The sequence below is a fragment of the Brienomyrus brachyistius genome, chromosome 4, assembly GCF_023856365.1.
Source record: "Brienomyrus brachyistius isolate T26 chromosome 4, BBRACH_0.4, whole genome shotgun sequence".
NCBI classification, from domain to species: Eukaryota; Metazoa; Chordata; class Actinopteri; order Osteoglossiformes; family Mormyridae; genus Brienomyrus; species Brienomyrus brachyistius.
In genome coordinates this window covers 13,461,320-13,481,802 of record NC_064536.1, presented here as the reverse complement: position 1 = coordinate 13,481,802, position 20,483 = coordinate 13,461,320, and the positions used below count along the sequence as shown (strand labels likewise).

Genomic DNA, 20,483 nt, shown 5'->3' with positions numbered 1-20,483 from the left:
TAAAACCTGAAATGAATAGCTATTTTTCCCCAGAATTTTTATATATATATATTTTTTTTTTTTTTTTTTTTAACATGTATTTCAGCAATCGCTATTTTTCACAGTTTTTATGTGCTGGAACCTGTTTCCCAGTTTCTATAAGCGACCCTGACAGTCACCATAACTTTAATATTTCCTCATTTTTGCCTTTCGGCCAGCTAAACATGAACCGTGCAGGAGCTCCAGTGCGTGACGGTTTCACCCCAAGTCGCACCCGTGCCGGATGATGCGGGGACCCGCTGTGCAAAAGGCGGAGGGTAATCAGCAAGGGGCAGCACACCGCCACTGTGGAAAAAGGCCCATTGTGTCTGTCCAGATTTCCCACAGGGGACGACGATGCAGCTTATGGTTTCCAGTTCAGTCCCAGAAGGCACCTGAGGTGGCGACAGCGAGCCCCCCGAGCACAGATGACTGATAGGGTACGGACCCCCCCCCCCCCCCACCATTTCTTGAAAAACCTTTATTTATGAGGTTACGTTTTACAATCTTTGCCCTCCTTCCTATTTTAAAATGGAATCACCAGCAATTACTTGTCAGATCTAAAGAGTGTCATTTATATATAGGAACATGTGTTGAGACTGCCGAAGGTTCTAGTTTACTGCATTAAAGTCCTTCCCACCTGATCCGACTAATATGTGATGAGATTTTTTAATACTGCTCCTTAATTGGTTACATCCAGTCAGACATCTGAGGCCATTAATAGAGGACAAGAATGAGGATATAACTGATCTCAGTGATGGGGGGTGATAGGCGGAGTCTGTTAGGAGTGGGTGGGGCCAAAATGAATGGAAAAAGTCTACAAAGCACAGAAGCAGGAGAGTGGGAGGGATTTGGGGGTGGGGGGGGTGTCTCGGGATGGACTTAAGATTCATGCTTTAGCAAACCTTTGCAAGAACAACAGGGCCTAATATATGTGCATATATGCTATCAAGGCAGATCGCTATTCCTGCTGAAATCACATCAACTCCTCACTCTTCTTTCACAGTGTCTCTGGAAATTGCTTCAGTCTTTCTTTAGGAGGAACCTGATGGCAGATAAACACGGCATACTCTTACGGCATACCCTCCAAATCTCAGCAGAGGGCTTTATCTCTCCCCTTCCGGTCCTCCCCCCAAACTTCCGAGGTGTTTTTCTATCAGCTGCTTCTCTCCAATCCTTCCATCCGGCGTTTTTTTTTTTTTTCTTATAACAATGCAGTCCTCACAGACTCCGCCGCTCAACTTTAAGTAATTTCTCGCTTTACTGCCTGCAGTCCCTGGCTCTTGGGTCTTAAATCCACTCCGGCTAATACACACAGCCCTGCTGAATTTAATTTTTCTGTCCATCTTCACTGCTTTGCTCATAACATGGTATTGCATTCAAAGCATATATGTGTGTGTGAGTGTGTGCGTTCAAGTTATACAGAGGGAAAAGTAAACAGGGATATTTTATTGGGAGACTCAATCTCCTGTTCGTTGCCCTTGGAAGACTGCTGGGAAATGTGTCTGGTTACCCCCAGACTATGGATGACTTGTTCACACCAGTGTTCCAGGGGTGGTGAGGTCATTGATCATGTAATCAAAAAAAAATAAAAAATCAGTTCACATAGTAAGAGATGCCTGCCTGTCTACATGCAGCAGGCACTACACAATTATTAGCACCCTTAAAAATGTATACATTTATACTGTAACTTTAAAATGTATTTGCAGAAGCTCTGAAATGGTGATTCACAGCTTCCTGTTCTACTGGGGTATACCTATGAAGTAACACACAGGCCAATCCCCTTTAGGCATTCACAAAGATGGGTAAGAGCAGGGAATACACAAATGAAATCAGACAGAAGGTTGCTGACTTACATAAATCAGGCAATGACTATAAGGAACAACTGCTGTTATGACCTGCGCGTCCAGTCCTCGTTTGTGCCACGCCCCCTGATCATCCACGTGTGCTTCCCCGATTGTGATCACCTGTCTCCTGTTGTTTTCGGCTTGTCTTGTGTATTTCAGTCCGCGTTCGAGTCAGTTTCCCTAGATCCGTCATTGATGTTTGTTGCTATTTCCCCGAACCTGTTTCCCCCCACCCCTTAAGAAATCTGCCTATCTGGATTCCCGGCTCCTGGAGCTGCATCCTCGCTCTCCGTCCACGCAGGGAACGTAACAGCTGCATAGTCGAAAATCCCCATTTCCCCAATAATAATAAACAAATTTCCAACATCGGGAGCTGAATCTGCTTTTATGAAGATGCCAGTGGGGTTGCCTCCATTTTCCAAATAGCAAATCTTCTGTGAAAATCACAGTTGCAGCAGCTGATTGGATGTTGGGGTTAACAAGTGTAATTAGATGCCACTCCCATGCTAACGAACTATTTAGCAGGTTGCCAGGAGAAAATCTCTGCTGGCATAAATCATGGGGGGATTGTTACCCCCCCCTCCTCCCCAGTAATCAGAACCGGCTAATCCACCCAACCACCAAAGAAAAAGAATCATATTTTCATTATGAATGGGTGGGGAACTCCCCCCCACCCAGTGCTCAATCCGGAGTTACAACTGGAGTTCGCTAAACGTTACCAGAAACACAGAGATAGGTTTTCTGTAAAATAAATCAAGTTTCATGAAGAGTGCACAAAGTACGAAATGCGAAGATTTCCTTGGAATAAATTTACCTCAGTGAAGCGTCATATTTCTCTCATAATGTAAGTGCAATATCAAGCTAATTAGGACATTTAGTCATTTTAATGATAATAATAAGTTTTCGTCCATTATCATCACGAACCCAACACGTGGTGATATTATAACATAATAAAACTCAGGAATCTGTCTATCGTTTCATATGTGGTGATTATATGTGTTGATTTTTGTAATACGAAAAAACAAGCCATTAAAGTCCATAGACTTGACCTTTCTGTTCCGCGTATAGTCGTGACATTTTACTTGCAAGAAAAAAAATCATTAAAATGTTTTTTTCTCTATTAGTAATTCTTGCCGTTCGTAATAACATCATCACAATAAAATATTCATCTGCCATGGATAGAAAACACGCAGGCGTGACAAGTCCCGTTTGCGTGTTACTTTGCTCTCGCCTCTTTTGACGATTTAACAATGCCGAAAGCCGTTTCCCGAGCCGTCAATGCTCAGTATCTGAATAACTGCTTTATAATGCTTTTGTTACCTAAAAGTGGGTTTTTATTTTTTCCCCCAGAATGAAACATGTTTTTTTTAATCGAACAATCTTAATTAAAGCCGGAAATGACGCGCAATACCCTGACTTCGATACAAAGGCTGATAATTATGCCGAGAGCTCAAATCGCCCAGGGTCCTGATCCTGAGTGAATGACTTGAGATATATGTTGCTATGGCTTAGAGTGCAGCTATGGAAAGACAAACTTTGACACCGTAACAAAACAAATACAATAAGACATTTGTCCCGTGAACAGACACGACCGTTAATGAATTCATTTTCTGAGAAATGCTTGCTTTTGGCAAAATGGTTGAGTAATTTTTTGTAAAACATGAAAACTACTAACAAAATGTCATCTCCATACATTTCGGTACCATTCGCTACAGGCAGGAAGCTGAAGACAACGTTACACAGAAATGGGTGAAAAGACGGGGAATATCGTTTTGCTACAGGCAACACAAAACAGTGGAGATCACGGAAAACAGGTTTCGTAAAGCGTTTTAGCAGAGTTGGGTCTATTGCAGCAGGGCGTCATGGGTGTGGCTATCTGCAGGGCGTCATGGGTGTGGCTATCTGCAGGGCGGCTTGGGTGTGGCTATCTGCAGGGCGTCATGGGTGTGGCTATCTGCAGGGCGTCATGGGTGTGGCTATCTGCAGGGCGGCTTGGGTGTGGCTATCTGCAGGGCGTCATGGGTGTGGCTATCTGCAGGGCGTCATGGGTGTGGCTATCTGCAGGGCGGCTTGATAACAGAGGGGAAGGTTTATTGTAACAAAAACTAGACAGAACAGAAATCAAACGGGACCACGAGGGGCCTAAACAAGAACAAAAGGGGCTACACATAAAGAACAACTAAATCCAAAAGGTACAAGTGGAACAGATACAACAGCGACACAATGCAGAATGAGAGTACAAAGTGGGCAGCAAACACAATGACAAACCAAGGAACAAAGTAAGATCAGACACTGTAAATACACAGGTAACGAGGGCTATGTGTGGGGCGATGCGGACCATAACAAACACTGAGGCTGGCAACAACAAGAATACACATGTAAGGGTCATTAACAAATACTAAGGGCTGATATGCTACGGCTTGGACTAAGAAGACGACTCAAACACTAGAAAAGAGGTGACATATGAGGACAGGCACTGATGCTGACAGGGTCCAAGGATCAGTGTGCCGGAGTGTAGTCTGGGGGACTGTAGTCCTGTTTTATATTCTTGTAAATAGCGTAATCTCCTTCAGCATTTATACAGTATCTGTCCATTGACCATCTTTGCTTATTCATTGCCAGGTCACACAGAGCCAGGATGCACCCTAAACAGTATGCTAGTATAAACAACTTTAAAGTAACTTAATAGTCATAAGAATATATGGTAACGCTTTACATTAACTGCACCTTCATAATGCTTTTGCATTTATAAAACGTTCAGTGCACCTTTATAATGTATTCATGTTTGTTATTAATCTATATTAATGCTGTTAAGGGGTGTTAGGATGTTATGGTTTACTTGCATGATGCTTATGAATGTTCTATGAATGCATTATGAAGGTGCACTGAATACTCTATGGATGCATTATGAAGGTGCACTGAATGCTCTATGAATGCATTATGAGGGTGCACTTAATGTAAAGCGTTACTGAATATATATATAGATGCAACAGTAACCCTCAACAGGAAATGTAGTCTGAAGTAGAAAGGGTGGAAGATTGGATGAAATCATTCATATCAAGGCAAAGAATCAAGGCACTTTAACACTAGAACTGCCAAATCTACGCAAATTTGCGTAAATTCCCTGGGCCTAACACCTACTAGCATCCCTGCTGAGAGTTTCTTGGGCCATTGTCCTCCTGCTTTTGTTGTGCAAACACACCCATTACCTGTGAGGCCTGGCGCATTTGCATTTTTTTACTCAGAGCAGCTAAAATCCAAGGCAGGCTAAACCTCTGTGTGTGACATGGAAACCTTCACAAAAGTCTGCCATATCTATACCAAATATCCCACATGCTGACTGACCTGCAAATATGAAAGACACACATTCACAAAATATATGGAAGCACAAGTCTGTTTTATTTATAAAAAAAATTGAGTGTTTCAAACTTTGCAGTGTTTGCAGACCCAGTGACCATCATCCCTGCATTTGGCGCAAGTGAATTTGTAACACTTTGCACTGGTAAACCTGCTGCGGTTTCTGTTGCAGTTCTCCTGTACCTGACACTGAGTTGTCCATACAAGTCCTGGCACAGCAGCAGCCTTCCTCTGTCCCCATAGCCTTTTGTGGCATAAATTGGCAATGGAGTTCCTTGGCTAGATGACTCAAAAATAATCTTCTTTTGCCTTCCCACCCTGTACATGCCTTGTACAGAACGTAGGAATTTGCCACCACCAGGTCCAGCATGTTGTAAAATACAGCTACTGGCCACCTGCATGTTGCTGCTCTTACGGAATACATGCGCGCCATTTGGTCCAACACATTTACACCACACTATAACAGCAGAGAGAGAGAGAGTCATGAGTGTATTTGCTTTTTTTCTACCTTCTTTCTATATAGGCCTGTATAGTACATATCAGAAAACATTGTAGCACTGATGTAAAATTATACACACATTCACATACCTTCATGTGGTTATAGTCTGTTATCGTGTTGGGTTTCCTCTTTCTGCCTTCACAGATCGCCACATCTTGGTCCAAGGAACTCAGAACACACACAATCTTGTTTTTTTAGGTGCATAAATTGTCAAGGAGACACTGCCACTTCTAAGCACTGACGCGGAGAATTCCTCTTGCTGTGCAGTGTCCTTTGAAATTGGAGGAAGTTCATACCAAACTTTATTCCCTGTGCTCAGTAGTGTTGTTTTGCGCTGAAGCAGTCTGTGTGACAGTGCCAGTGAGGTGAAGAAATTGTCCGTTGTGACATTTCTCCCGTCATCCAGAAATGGCTCCATCAGACTCATGACCATGTTCTCTGCCAGCCCTCTCCCTTTTCTGGTGACTGGGGTCCTTTCCCAAGTTAGGGGACACGTTGCAGACGTATTTGGTCTCCAAATCCGTGGCCATCCAGAACTTGATCCCAAATTTGTCCGGCTTGGATGCGATATACCAAGTGACATGGAATGGATCCACATCTACTCCACGTTGTCTTTCCACCGGTGTCCCTCAGGGCTCGGTTCTTGGCCCTCTCCTATTCTCCCTCTACACTAAATCTCTTGGCGAAGTTATATCCTCACATGGCTTCTCCTACCACTGCTATGCCGATGACACTCAACTCATCCTCTCCTTCCCTCCCTCAGACACTCATGTCTCCACTAAGATCTCTACATGCTTGGCAGACATCTCATCTTGGATTACCACTCACCAGCTAAAACTCAAAACTAGTAAAACTGAGTTGCTTTACATCCCGGCTGACTCATCCCCCCTCCAGGACCTTGCGATCTCCTTTGACAACTCCCTGATCCGTCCTTCGGTTTCTGCTAGAAACCTTGGAGTTACCATAGATGATCGGTTGTCATTTTCCTCACATATCACCAGTCTTTCTCGCTCTTGTCGGTTTCTCCTCTTTAACATCAGGAGGATACGTCCATTTCTTTCCACCCAGGCTACCCAGATACTCGTCCAGTCCCTCGTCATCTCACGCCTTGACTACTGCAACTCGCTTCTAGCGGGTTTACCACTGAGCGCCATCCGTCCCCTCCAACTGATTCAGAATGCAGCTGCTCGTCTTGTTTTCATCCTTCCCAAGTTCTCCCACACCACTCCTTTGCTGCGCTCCCTCCACTGGCTTCCTGTAGCTGCACGCATCAGATTCAAAACACTGATGCTCGCATACAAAGCCAAAAATTCTCTGGCACCATCCTACCTAAAGGACCTCATCACACCCCGCTCTGCACCACGATCTCTCCGATCCTCCAGCACTGCTCGACTGGTCCCACCTCCCCTCAAGGCACAAGGAAGACACGCATCTCGGCTCTTCTCTGTCCTGGCACCTAATTGATGGAATGAACTCCCCCTAGATGTCCGAACAGCTGAATCCTTGAATGTCTTCAAGCGACGACTCAAAACTTTTCTTTTTCAGAAATACCTGACGTAGAACTTCTATATTCTTACTCGACTCTTTTTCTGGTGTGTGTTTTAAAAAAATAAAATAAAATAAAAATTCTGCACTACTCAATGGCGTTCTCAGAGATAGTATTCGTAGCTGGGGTCCTTATTGAGCTAGCATCGGAAATTCATTGCAGAGTCTCAAAGCACTTATGTAAGTCGCTCTGGCTAAGGGCGTCTGCCAAATCCTGTAAATGTAAATGTAAATATACTGCATGGACAATGAACCTTGGTCGAGAACAGCTGTACATCTATGTTCATGTGTTCTCCTGGAGTGAAACTTTCAGCACAGTTCTTGGTGAAGGCTGGCAGAGAACGTGGTCATGAGTCTGATGGAGTCATTTCTGGATGACGGGAGAAATGTCACAATGGACAATTTCTTCACCTCACTGTCACTGTCACACAGACTGCTTCACTTTACTGGGCATGGTGAATAACGTTTGCCGTGAACTTCCTCCATTGGCAAAGGACACTGCACAGGGAGAGGAATTCTCCACGTCAGTGTTTAGAATGGCGCGCATGTATTCAGTACGAGCAGCAACAAGCAAGTGGCCAGTAGCTGTGTTTTACAACATGCTGGACTTGGTGGCGGTGAATGCCTACGTTCTGTACAAAGCATCTACAGGGTGGAAAGGAAAAGAAGATTGTTTCCGATTCTTCTAGCCAAGGAACTCCATTGCCAAATACAGGGATGATGGTCACTGGGTTTTCAAACGCTGCAAACACAGACTTTGAAAGATAGACAGACTGTGTGGGACAGTAACCACTGAGACAAAAGGCAGAAAGATGACGAAGAGATGAACCTGGAACTGAGGCACGGATACATCAATTTTTACATGAACAGCCAAACATGCAAAGCTGGAGAGATCACACTAAAACAAAATTCACTTTTGGTGTTATAATTCAGTGATGGCCAATGAAAATGAAATGACATTTTATTCTGTATGTGTATGAGCATGTCAAAAACCATGGACCATGACTTCACTCAGCTTATGACATTTATATACAAACATGCATTGGAGACTGAAGTGTTAGCATGTTTTCATTTTATTCATTTCATTCTATTAGCAACTTTTCATTCTATTTTCACTCAATTTGTTTTATAAATAACACAGACTTGTGTTTCCATATATTTTGTGAATGTGCGTCTTTCATATTTGCAGGTCAGTCAGCGTGTGGGATATTTGGTATAGATATGGCAGACTTTTGTGAAGGTTTCCATGTCACACACACAGGTTTAGCCTGCCTTGGATTTGAGCTACTCTGAGTAAAAAATGCAAATGCGCCAGGCCTCACAGGTAATGGGTGTGTTTGCACAACAAAAGCAGGAGGAGGATGGGGCTGAAGACCTGCGAAAATCACAGCAGGGGTGACAAACACCTTGGGACTCTCAGCAGAGAATAAAAACTCGGTAAATCTAGTGTTAATACAATTACCAAATAATAAGAAAAAGGATAGATGTGTTTGAACCAACTATGAAATTGTAACATCTGAAGATCTGATTTAAACAAACCCTCCCAGACAAATTCTAGTCACAACATCAGGTTAGTTGACCAAATCCAGCTTTACCGTGGTAATATTTAGAAAATTTCCACCATGTGGAGTGTTATTTGACTGTCAGGTAACAAATACCCAGGGTTGTCCTGCGTTCCCAGAGCAGCGACGCCGCACCGTGCCAGTCGCTCCCGCTCTGATTGGCAGAGACACGGCAGGTGTGCGGCTCAGCCTGACGCGCCACGGGAGGAAGTCATTTCTGTTATCGCGCCCTTCTTCGGCGGGGCCGGCGCGGAGACTCAGAGTTTCCGTGGGTAACAGCCGTTAGATGGGTCAGATGAAAGCTCTTCTTACATCAAGCGTGACCGGCGCCTCCGTGTGTCAGGTGCGTGCGCGATAACCAGCCAAATCCAGTCTCTGACTGTGACCTTCGCTGACGCACAGGGAACATCAAGGTGACTTGCATCCAGCGACCCAGCATCCTAACCCCCCCCCCCCCCCCCGCCCCCGCCCTTGGCTTTTATTGGACCAAGAAAAGCACATTTCTTTCAGGCTTGGCTCTATTTATCCTGCCCCTGTGCTGCTGGGCGATATTGGTTATTTTGCGATATTTCTTGACCGAGCTCTACCGGTTGCTCTAAGCTGCTACTGGGAGGCGAATCAGAAACGGCTGTCGCCACATGCGTGACACACTTTCCATGACAGTTGTTTGCCCTGGTTTAGCAGCTGAACTCGATGAACGGTATACGGTAGGCGACCCACAGATTCAAAAGACATTTTGGAGTCTATATATGGTCGAGTGTGCAGAGAGCCTCTACTGGATAAGGAGTTTTGGAACAGGGGTGGGGTGTTTTTAAATTTACACTCTGCACAATATATCAAGCGGTTAGCCCACCCATACAGTATATTTTCTGTCTGATTAAGGACAAGATCATGGGGGGCTGGATCCCACCCCAGGCAGTACAGGGAACGTGCTGCAATGGTTCCCAGTAGCACAGGACTGATGCTATAGACAATTTAGAGACACAAATTCACCTGACAGAGCTGGAAACCATCATGGAACCCGGACATAACAGAACATCTCCATGTATACAAAGACAGACATGAACCTTTGAGTCATCATGTATGGGTGTAAATTATGGGGGGTTTTTAACCCCCCCCCCCCCCCAGTAATCAAAACCAATACAACCCCCTGGACCCCCTTAAATGGGTGAAAACCTCACCCCCCCCCCCCCCCCCCCCATGGCTTAAACCAAGGTTATGTCCTTGCATCCATGGGAATGTTAGCATGACTTCAGATTTAGGTTCTTTTTTGAATAACGTTTTTTGATGTTAAATCTGCCTGAACTTTCACGCAAAGCTCAAATGACCAGAATAAAACTGCCTTATGTTGGGATTGTAATACAAAACCCCAGTGCACTGAAAAAAGAACAATGCTTGGAAAAACTGAAGTTAAAAGAGCAAGAGACTGGCCGGCAGTAAGATGTATGGGCTCATTCGGAGTAATGATGAAACAAGCCTTTGGGAAGCCGGGAGACCTGAACGGAAGACATGGCACCTGCTAATAACAATAGTTTAAAATTGCTTATTTAATTTAATTTAATGTGCAATGGCAATATAGTGTATTCACAACAATTACATTCATTAATGATTCTGTAATGAATTCCAAACGAGTTCTGGGACTTGCACCCTATTGTGCAATTTTCATTTTTATGACTGTTCCGTTAATAAACGTATTGCACATATTGAAACTAGACTCCTGGAGCTGGGTTTTTCGAGAGCGTATTGTAATCCCTCTGGGAAAATGGGAGAGGGAAGACGACCACAGTGTCACAGACTGCTGTCGACTCTAGATGGTGAATGTGACCCGAGGACAGACTCGTTCTGTTTGGATTCCTCCGAGCTGGATGGCAGTCCATCCATCCAACCATCCATCCATCCATCCAGTAGGATAAGCAGTTTGGAAAATGGGTCGCGGGGGGTCAGGAGCCTATCCCGGAAGCAATGGGTACGAGGCAGGGAACAACCCAGGATGGGGGGCCAGCCCATCGCAGGGCACACTCACACACCATTCACTCACACATACACACCTATGGGCAATTTAGCAAGTCCAATTAGCCTCAGCATGTTTTTGAACTGTGGTGGGAAACCGGAGGAAACCTCACGACGACATGAGGAGAACATGCAAACTCCACACACGTGACACAGGCGGAGACTCGAACCCGGATCCCAGAGGTGTGAGGCAACAGTGCTAACCACTGCACCACCATGCCGCCCCCTGGATGGCAGTCACCTGTTCAAAACTTGGCAAACAGCTGGTCCAGCTTCGCTGGGAATGATTCCTGGATACAGTGTTTGTGTTCTGTCACAGCTACACCATCTGGAACCAAGGTGTGATTTGGGAGCGGCTCTTCGTGTGTCACTAGAAGACTTGTAGAACATTTGGGAACCTCTTTGTTCATGCTGGACTGAGATAATGCCTGTGTAGATTTTGTGCAATACTTTTTAAAATTCAGTTATAGGGTCCATAGCCTCCCCCACCCCCCATGTAAGGGAGGAGCCTCCCTTCTTGCTATTAAAATGTAAAGATTAAATGCAAACATGTAATTTCTCTACTGTCACTTTATTGGTAGAGACTGTATTGACGCTGGTTTCTGTGTTTTTATGCATGTCTGCTATGTTTGTTTATCTGATAATTTTTTCACCCCATTGCCCCCCCCCCCCAAAATACTCGTATATTTGAATTGAAAGGTTGAGAACCAGCCTTGACCGACACAGTGCTGCCTCAGCTGACACCCAGAACATCACCAGACCTGACCAGAAACCCACCACATTTCTCTGGAGTTTTTGGTTCACATCACGCCTACACAGATTTCTCTACCTTGCCCACTGTGATGACCTTGAAGACAGTTTATTTTTTTGCTATTCCCCGGTGACTTTCCTTGCTTTTTTCCATACCTGTGTGAAATTACCTGTTTGTGATTTCTCGCCTTATTTTATTTGCAAATAACCCGCTCCCGCATATATATATATATATATATATATATATATATATATATATATATATATATATATATATATATATATATATATATATATATATATATCTAACTGGTTTTAAGAGGCGCATCCAGATCAGCGTGGACCCCGTCACATCAGCGGACCCTATTGGGGACAGTGGCAGGCACGAAAGTCCAGGGACTGGGTCAGCACGTGGTTCCCGTTTTGAAAGTGTTCCTGTTCTGCGATGCTGTTTATTCTGTTTGTTCTGAGTTGTTCTTCAACTCACAGCTACACGCGGCGCATATTTAGCCACGAGGAACATCTGCCCTCCGTAGGTTTTAAAAAGTAATGATGCTGCTCCTTCAGTCATTAACGTAACGAAAGCTTTAGCGTCTAATAACGCTTAATATGTTAGCACGCCAGATCCCTTCTGAAATACACACATCCGTGTACATCTCTCTCTCTCAGTGATCTTTGATAGTGTTGGAAGACTTTTCTAATTTCCCCATGTTGTCAATTTTTTTTCCCCCTGGGACAACATTATTTTCAAAAACACAGAATTAAGTTAATTTGATTGATTGGGGGGAAAAGCCTTGTCTTAAATTGTGATTGTATCCCAAATTAAGTATTTGTGTAAGACGAATACATTGCGGTGATTTTCTTTCGATTGCATTTCTCCATCCCTCCGACTCTCAACAGCTTTTCCATTATATTCCATGTTAGTAACACGAAACACGTTCATCATATTTCTCACGTTTGAATGCTTTGCTGCTCTGTTCCATTTAAAATGCGGTCGCTCGTTTTTGCAGTTTCACAGCAACATTGGGGGGAGGGGGGTGCATGAAGAAAAGGAGAGTGTACAGAGACCAACGCACTGTTCTTATATCTGCGTCGCTGTTTGACAAGAGATTTATTGCCGTATATTAACACAGAAAAACTATTAATGATCTTGTTATGGTCAGCGGATGAGTCCCATTAATTTTTCATCCAGGAACAAATTGGTAGTGAAATATTCAAAACCCGCATTACCTATGCCCGCAGGCCATAATTTAATGTCTTATTAACGCTGCACACACTTCTCTTAATACTCGGTGATTAATTGATAAAATACAGGAGCTGTGCGTTTGCAAAGCGTACAATACGCCGCGCCGTTAATCAGCTGAATCGTTCTTTTGACGATTGTTTTACTCAGCGATCTGACAAACTTTTGCAACTTTTCACCCCACGGAGCCCAATAGCGATGTTATTCCTGCTCACGGAGAACAATTAGTGTTTTCACATTTTTTTTGTGTGATGTGTGAATCATCACTGTTGTTGCATGAAACTACGGAAGCTTGACATTTCAAACAATATGCCCTTAATTACAACATTTAGAAATTAGTTTAACGCTTCAGTGTTCCTTACCCCCATGTCCCGTTACATGCAGGAAAAGGTCAGAGCAAAAACTCAAATGTCTGATAAACTGTTTTCTCTCCATCTCAGCCGTGTAAGTTAATTACCTTCCTTTCCTTGCATTTTTATCAAGGATTTTCTGACCATACCTTATGCGCGATAATGACCTGAAGGTGACACCGGCTTCCATTAAGTCACTCTGTGTTAATCGCTTTAATTGTGTGAAATGTGATACTGGTAGACGTCCTCGACTGATTTATTTTTGCCTCGTCCCAAACCTCTCTAATTAGCTTGGGGGAGGTGGGGGGGGTGAACGTTCCGCTGTTTATAATTTCTCCGCCACCAATGGGACATCTTCCATAATTATTTTCATTACGACTAATTTTCAGTTGATAATCTGTCTCCGTTTCGAACTTAATTCCTCATTAAGACAGCAGCACCCCCTGCATTCACGTGCGCGTTAGCTAACTAATGTCCCAGGATACACTGCTGCATTCAGTGCGTGGAATAATCAGAAACGGGCTTCTGCGTTTATCACATGCTTGCTCTTTTTTTTCCTTAATGGTCCTGTGCAAGTATGTTCTTCCTTTGCTCAAAATGCAGAAAAACATCTTAAGGTTTTCTTTAGGCCTCTGTTACACTTTCTCGGATCTGCGCGATCACAGCCGCTTCCAGGAAGGGAATTAAAGGAACCAGCCCAGGAATAGATGTTGGCCGTGCAGCAAACACTCCTTCCAACACAACAGTGGGTTTAAACACTCCACTTCTGACTCGATGGGGGGAATTAATGCGACAAAACGCTACCCCCCGAGACTTCTGGGGTCTAGAATTTCTGGAGCCGTCCCAGTTTGTGTTGAGCTGAAGTGCTGAACGCCCAGGAGGGGGGGGGGGTTTGTTGGGTATCAACAATACAATTGCTGGCGAGGAAGAACGCTGTAAAAAAATGACACTTTGGGGACTAGCGCTGCTCCTCTTGGCATGATGGGAATGTTTTTTTTCTCTCTTCATCTGATGCCAGCAGCCTTTTGAAGGCAATTATCCCATAACTGGCAGAGCAGCATATCACCGTTACACCCTTTAGCGAAGCCCCTAACCCCCATCGCTCCAGGGACACTGGCTGACCCTGCCCTCTGATCCACATGAGTATGTCGCTTTGGACAAAATAAACCGCTAAATTAATGGATGTAATGCAATTGTAAATAAGACTGGACAGGTGCCTGCATCGTGCTCTCCTGTGTTTCCTGAATACATTTGACTTGCAGCTTTCATACTGATCTGCAATAACTTTGCATTTCCCCACCGGTTGACGAGGGCAGCAGTCAGAACCTTGTCCCCTCAGGTATTTTAGTGTATTCTGGGTCTTCTGAACACCACTGTGCAATGTGATCAATTCATTTAACGGCAATTCTGATTATCAGGTAGCCTAATGGATTTCATGAATTCTTTCTCCATTCCAAAAAAAGCAGATCTTTTGTTTCCAGGTTATGATCCCATATGGTCGTTCTGCGCCTGAACCTTCAACCTCATCATATGAATCTTCACTCTATACAGTTTTTTCTTTTGGTGTGGGATGGTTTTTCGTTAGTGTGGGTCTGGGTTCGTTGTTTCCGCCCCCCAGCTGTCTTTGTAAAGTGTGCTGCATCCACATCAGGCATTTCATTATTTGTTGTGAAGAAACTGGTTAGCCTGTTAGAGACGTCCTATCTTTGTTTTTCATTCCGTAGCGCTGTAGTGATAGGATCGCTTCATGGTTGCATAAAATGTTGAGGTAGCTCATCATAGCTAGCGAGCCGGTTAGCAAAACATGCTCCTTCAGCATCTCTTAAACAAGGAATGTGTTTATTTAATATTTTATGTAGTAACTGTTTGTGGCCAACAGGGGGCCCCAAACTCTGGGGGCCCCACACTAATGTGCGGTTTGAGTGTGCTGTCTACCAGCAAGGGGAGGCAACTCTAAATCTACAAAAGTGACACTGTTTCATTGTGACATATTAGTTACGATGCCAGGCGATATTTGACGTCCTACAGCATTGCTACTGCCAAATTCGCCTTTTCCAAGTGATCATGAAATATTTGTAAAGTGGCTCTTTCTTTGATTCACTTCGCAATTACATTCTGCATGACATCCTGAGCAGTGTGAGTGGAAATCAGTTCATAAAATTTGCAAAATGGTTGTCAAGCAACTGTCTTTTTTAAAGCTGAACTTTCTGAGTCTAAATTGCTTTCAATAACATCAACCGTCTTGCCAGAAGGAGAATCCAGTAGAGTAGGCCTATTATATATAAAATTATCAAAATGCATACGGGCACTAAAGGATTGCTTTGACCTTTTACCCCAACGTTTGATGAATTAATGCATTTTCAAATTCATAATAGCTGTTGTGCAGATTTAGGAGTTGCTGCCTAAGAATTCAGCTGCAAAAAAAGTCAAACCTGAATGTGCAACTGGATGAACTGCTGGGCAGTAAATCCTGCAAGGAATAAAATCTGCAGGGTCAGTCGGACAAAAACGGAATTAATCGTACAAACGATAACCACAGACCATTAAACACAGAGCTCCAATAAGCCGGGAAGCCGGTGGAAGAGTCGTGCAGCGTCTTCTCCCTCAGCACGCAGCAAGAGATTTTAAATTACCCTGTTCGCTCCGCTAAACTGCTTACTTTCAGTTTTGCACCAGTCAGTCAGGGCTTTCGGACTCAAAGGTTTCGATCGTCATGTCACTTTGAGCAGCGGAGGTGTTTGTGCAGTCGGCCCGAGAGCAAGGTCACTGGCCAGGGGAGTTCCGAGAATCGCAACGCCAGTGAAACGACCATCAAAGGACCTACCTCTAACACAGGTATTTGTGTCTTTCGCTCTCAGCATTGTAGCTTTCAGCCCTGGGGACTCTCACCACACTTTTATTAAACAACTTAAGACACAGCCTGAGCCATAAAATATAGCTGCTATACTCAGGACCCACATTATTAGGCAGCCCTAGCTAGTCCCAGGTCGTACTAGGTAACTGCACCTGAATGTACAATTAAATAAATAACTAAACCATAAAAATAGCAGCACAGAAGCAAGACTGTAATTAAAACGATAAATAACAATAAATAACAATAAAGGGGCCGGGGCTTGTACCCCACCCCCACGGGCACTGGTCACTTTATTGTTATTTATTATTTAATTGCACTCTTGTTAGCCTGCTGCTATATTTGTGGATTACGGTTACTTAACTGCACAGCGTTCATTCATTTTTCTGCTCTGTATTTCCCCCGAGTTGTCGCTTGTATTTAGCGTATCCAATGTGTGTATCACGAGCTGCAGCAGGTAGGCTGTCTTTCACTTCGCATTATGGGATGGCTTTGTAGTATTCAGCCTTGTGTCTTGTGTTCTGCACATGTAACCCATTTCTTTTCGTCTGTGTCGCCCCGTGGGTTTGGGGGAACAATATTTTGCACAAGTATAGCTGGAATGACAATACAGCCTCACTCGACTTGTAGAACCAGCTTTCTACCTCCAGAATCTCTCGAAGGCTTAGACGAGTACGTTCAGAGAAACCCCACATCACACCACACCACACCACGGCCGTACTGAGCTGTAATCTTTGCACTCGAGGCCTTCCTGTTAGCTTTAATGAGCCTGGCCGTTCTCATCTCGGCCCTCTCATTAACAAAGTATTTTCACCCATAAAACTGCCTCTGACGGAGTACATTTCTTTCCCATTTATCGCACCGTTCTCTGTAGCGTGTGAAAATCCCAGGAGTGACGGCTGTTTCTGAGATGCGGGATCCACCCCCATCTAGCACCGACAATCATAGTCTGCTCACAATCGCTTAGATCAGGCGTCTAGAACATCGTAATTGCTTATCTGCAGTAACTGAACCTCCTAACCCTGTCTGTGCACTGTATATATTCAGTTGCAGTCACACGATTCTCAGATGGCAGGAGCAGGTGTGCACATCTAATAACATGACCACTGAGTGTTTATATTAATGATAACGAGACCAAACACCATCAGTTCCTCTCCTCTATTTCTGCCCAGCTGCCCCTTAAATACCCCATTTGCACGATTAGCACTATTTTAATTCAGAGCAGCTATGCAAAGCTGGACATTTTTCCTCTTAAGACTGTTTTTGTCAGGTTATGGTACTGCTGAAATATTTGGGGGGGGGGGGGGGGGGTGTATGGATGACGTTCGTTAACAAGACCAGGAATTACCGCGGTGCCAACAGTTTGTGGGGCGGCATGTGGCTGCAGAACTGTGTGTCTCAGTGTCAGGACCCTTTTGCTGTGATCAGAAGGTTGTCGGTTCAGATCCCAGCATAGACGGAGGGGATTTTCACCAGTGAGCTTTCAGTCGGACAAAAACGACGCCGTCTGACCCTGCTCTTTCGATTGTACTGCTTTGGAAAAAAAAGCTTCTGCAATGTAAAAGTACAGGTGACCACCGTAGATCCAGATCTCCTGTGGAGGAGGTAGAGCGGACATTTGGGAATAGAGGTTAAGGTTAGGTTAGGAGGGCACAGGTGAAGCACTGGCCGCTGAGAGTGAGCAGGTCAGCGTGCTGCATAGAGTTGTGGTTTAGCGCTGTGGTTCACAGAACTGCCCCTGAGGGAATAGCTCTCTGAGGATTCTCAGTCCCGGCTGGCTGAGGCACAGAGTGTTGGATGAAACACACATTCTCTCCTGATAATTTGTATCAATGTATTTAAGGACGCTAGAGCATATGACAGATGATATTAAACTAATGCAGGATAATAACTGCGTTTTCATTTGTGTCACTTACTACTTTTATCATATCTGTGACCTCAGCATCTCCATTGAGAAATAGTAAATTCCCATTTGGCTGTTGCGAGTTCTTCCCCAGGGTTTGAAGTATGTGCCTCAGCAGGCTAGGACACTGTGTCTCTAATCAGAAGGTTGTTGGTTCAAAACCCAGGTTCAGCAAAGTGATTTCACTGCTGGATCCCTAAGCAAGTTCCCTAACCCCTAATTGTATCAGGGATTTTCTGACCCAGCTTTCTATAAAATAAATGCATATTGCATTGAATAAAGGCATCAGGTAAAAAAAAAAATTATATAAATGATGCATTGTGGTTTATCAGTCAGTCTGTGTCACATGCAGGAGCCCGTGAGGGACAAAAAGAACCGGCATCAAAGGGGTGTCTATTTTGAAGACCGTGGCCCACGTGAGCTATAAAAATGACAGAAAGGTCAATGGACAACAGACCAAGAAGTACTTTGATAATCTCCCTAATAGTTTCCTTGGAGGACAAACTATTTGATTATCGCAATTCATTGTGCCCGTTAATTACGAGTGTGTGGCCGTTCCCGGCTAATTTATATTTTCGTCTTGTCTGACATTTGGAAGCTTGCGGTAATTTTCAGCACTATTAAGTGTTTGAAATTCTGCAGGCAATCTCTTAAGGTCTCACTGCATCAATCAGAACTCATTTAACCGAGTGCAGAAATTAGAGACATTAAGGCTGTTGATGAGTCACATCTGAAACAAGAAGGTACAATAAAATATGTAAATGTTTTAGCCAAAATATCCATTTTATATTTTCTATTTTTTTCCCCCCACAAACATATACCTCTCATAATGTGCTTAAATGACCCAGAGAATTCCTCCTAAGTCTGTTCGGGGCTACCAGGTCGTCAAAAATCAGTATGGACCAATCTGTGTGGCTATGAGACTTAAAGATTCGCACCATTCTGTATTTAACAGTGTATCTTCTGATAGCTTTCAGGCTTTAACTCTGCATGTGTCATATACCGGAATTTGAATGACATAGAATATTCTCATGGCCCCTGTGCGTGGATGACTCATGAACTGATGAAGTGTTCTATTTTTTTGGGGGTGGTGTGTGTGGTTCAGCGGGTTAAGGAACTGTGGCTGTGATCAGAAGGCTGCTGGTTCAAATCCCAGGGGCTCGAGAGTGATTTCACCCTTGTGGCCTTGAGCAAGACCCTTAGCTCCAACTGCTCCTGCAACTGTCTGATTTAGCATCTGCTAAATGAATAAAACGTTAATGGAGCTGAATGTTCATCTTTAAAGAGGCAGAAGGGCAGCCAGCTGCTTGCACGCCTTGGCTGTAGGTGAGTAGGACTCAGAGGTCACGTGTGGGCTGTTAGCTCTGAGGCACCTTCCAAGCCAGCGAGGAAAACTGACCCAACAAGGTGAGATTTGACTATTTAACGCAGGTCGTATAACAACACCAATTTGTGAGGGCTTCTCACTCTTACAAAACTGCAACACTGATAACAATCAGTGGCATAAGCTTTAATTCTGTGGTGCCTCTTCCCCTGACAAGATGGAATTTGATGCCGGTACCATCTTGACCTCTGAATTACATGTGGAACAGACCGTAAAACCTGATTCGGCCCTTCAGCTGCGAGCTGAGATACTTAACTCCTTCTGACTCAACAGAGCCCGGAGAAACATTACAGTAGTGATTGAAGGCTGCTCGACTGTGTACCCAAGACCAAATAGCACATTTACACTATGACACAGTGACACGTCCACAGTGCCGTGTTGTCAGGCAGGGAGACACATTGCCCTGGTTATTTCGACTCAAGGTTGATTGATGTTAGTGTGGTTGAAGTAATAAGGTTTTCCCATTTATTGCAAGTTCTATCCATGGTTTCCCAGGGCTGATCCCACAATATAAAGCCAGCAATATTTCTTCTCTGAAGATCTTGCCGACATAAGTGCGTTCGCTCAGTAACTTTTGTAGATGCTGATAAATCTGGGGCAATGAAGAATGTTGTGCTTTTTAGGGCTAAATGGTACATTCATAAATGAAAAGGTCCCATTACTGGAACCTTCTGCTATCCTGCCACTGGAACCATGAGCCCCAAAACCATATCAGCAACATTCTAGAATTTCTGCAACCTTCTTCTGACATGGTGAACTACTGGCTTCCGGTGAAGACGTATGTGGGCTGCTGTGACCTCTATCCATCTTCCGACTACTTATCCTGGACAGGATCATGGAGGGAAGATCTTGGTGCTAGATCCCAGGCAACATGTGGCAAAAGGCAGTGGATGTCAGTTCAGCGTGGCAGTGTGATGTTGCCTTGTTTAATTAGAGCGTGTATGCGCACAGGGAGGTAATGTACCAGAGCACATGGTCTTAAACAAGGATCGCAATGGTTCGTAGTGATGTAGACACTGTCCGTGAAGCCTTGTTGAGCTGACAGAATTGGGGTTATGGTCGAAGCAGCTCTTTACTGCGATTCCTCTGTGCCTGGTAGCCACCTCACTGGAGAACTGTAGCATCCTTCATTGCAGTGTGTCCCACCTGGGAATGTTGTGAAGG

General features: G+C 44.2%; 1 long non-coding RNA gene and 1 pseudogene across 3 annotated transcripts in view; one reads left to right on the top strand and one right to left on the bottom strand.

The window, feature by feature from the left end:
* The window catches only part of LOC125739918 (uncharacterized), a 34,238-nt gene that overhangs the window by 6,307 nt on the left and 7,448 nt on the right, over positions 1-20,483 (bottom strand). The gene's annotated exons all lie outside the window — the stretch shown is intronic.
* Positions 18,918-19,018, top strand: LOC125740891 (U6 spliceosomal RNA; annotated as a pseudogene).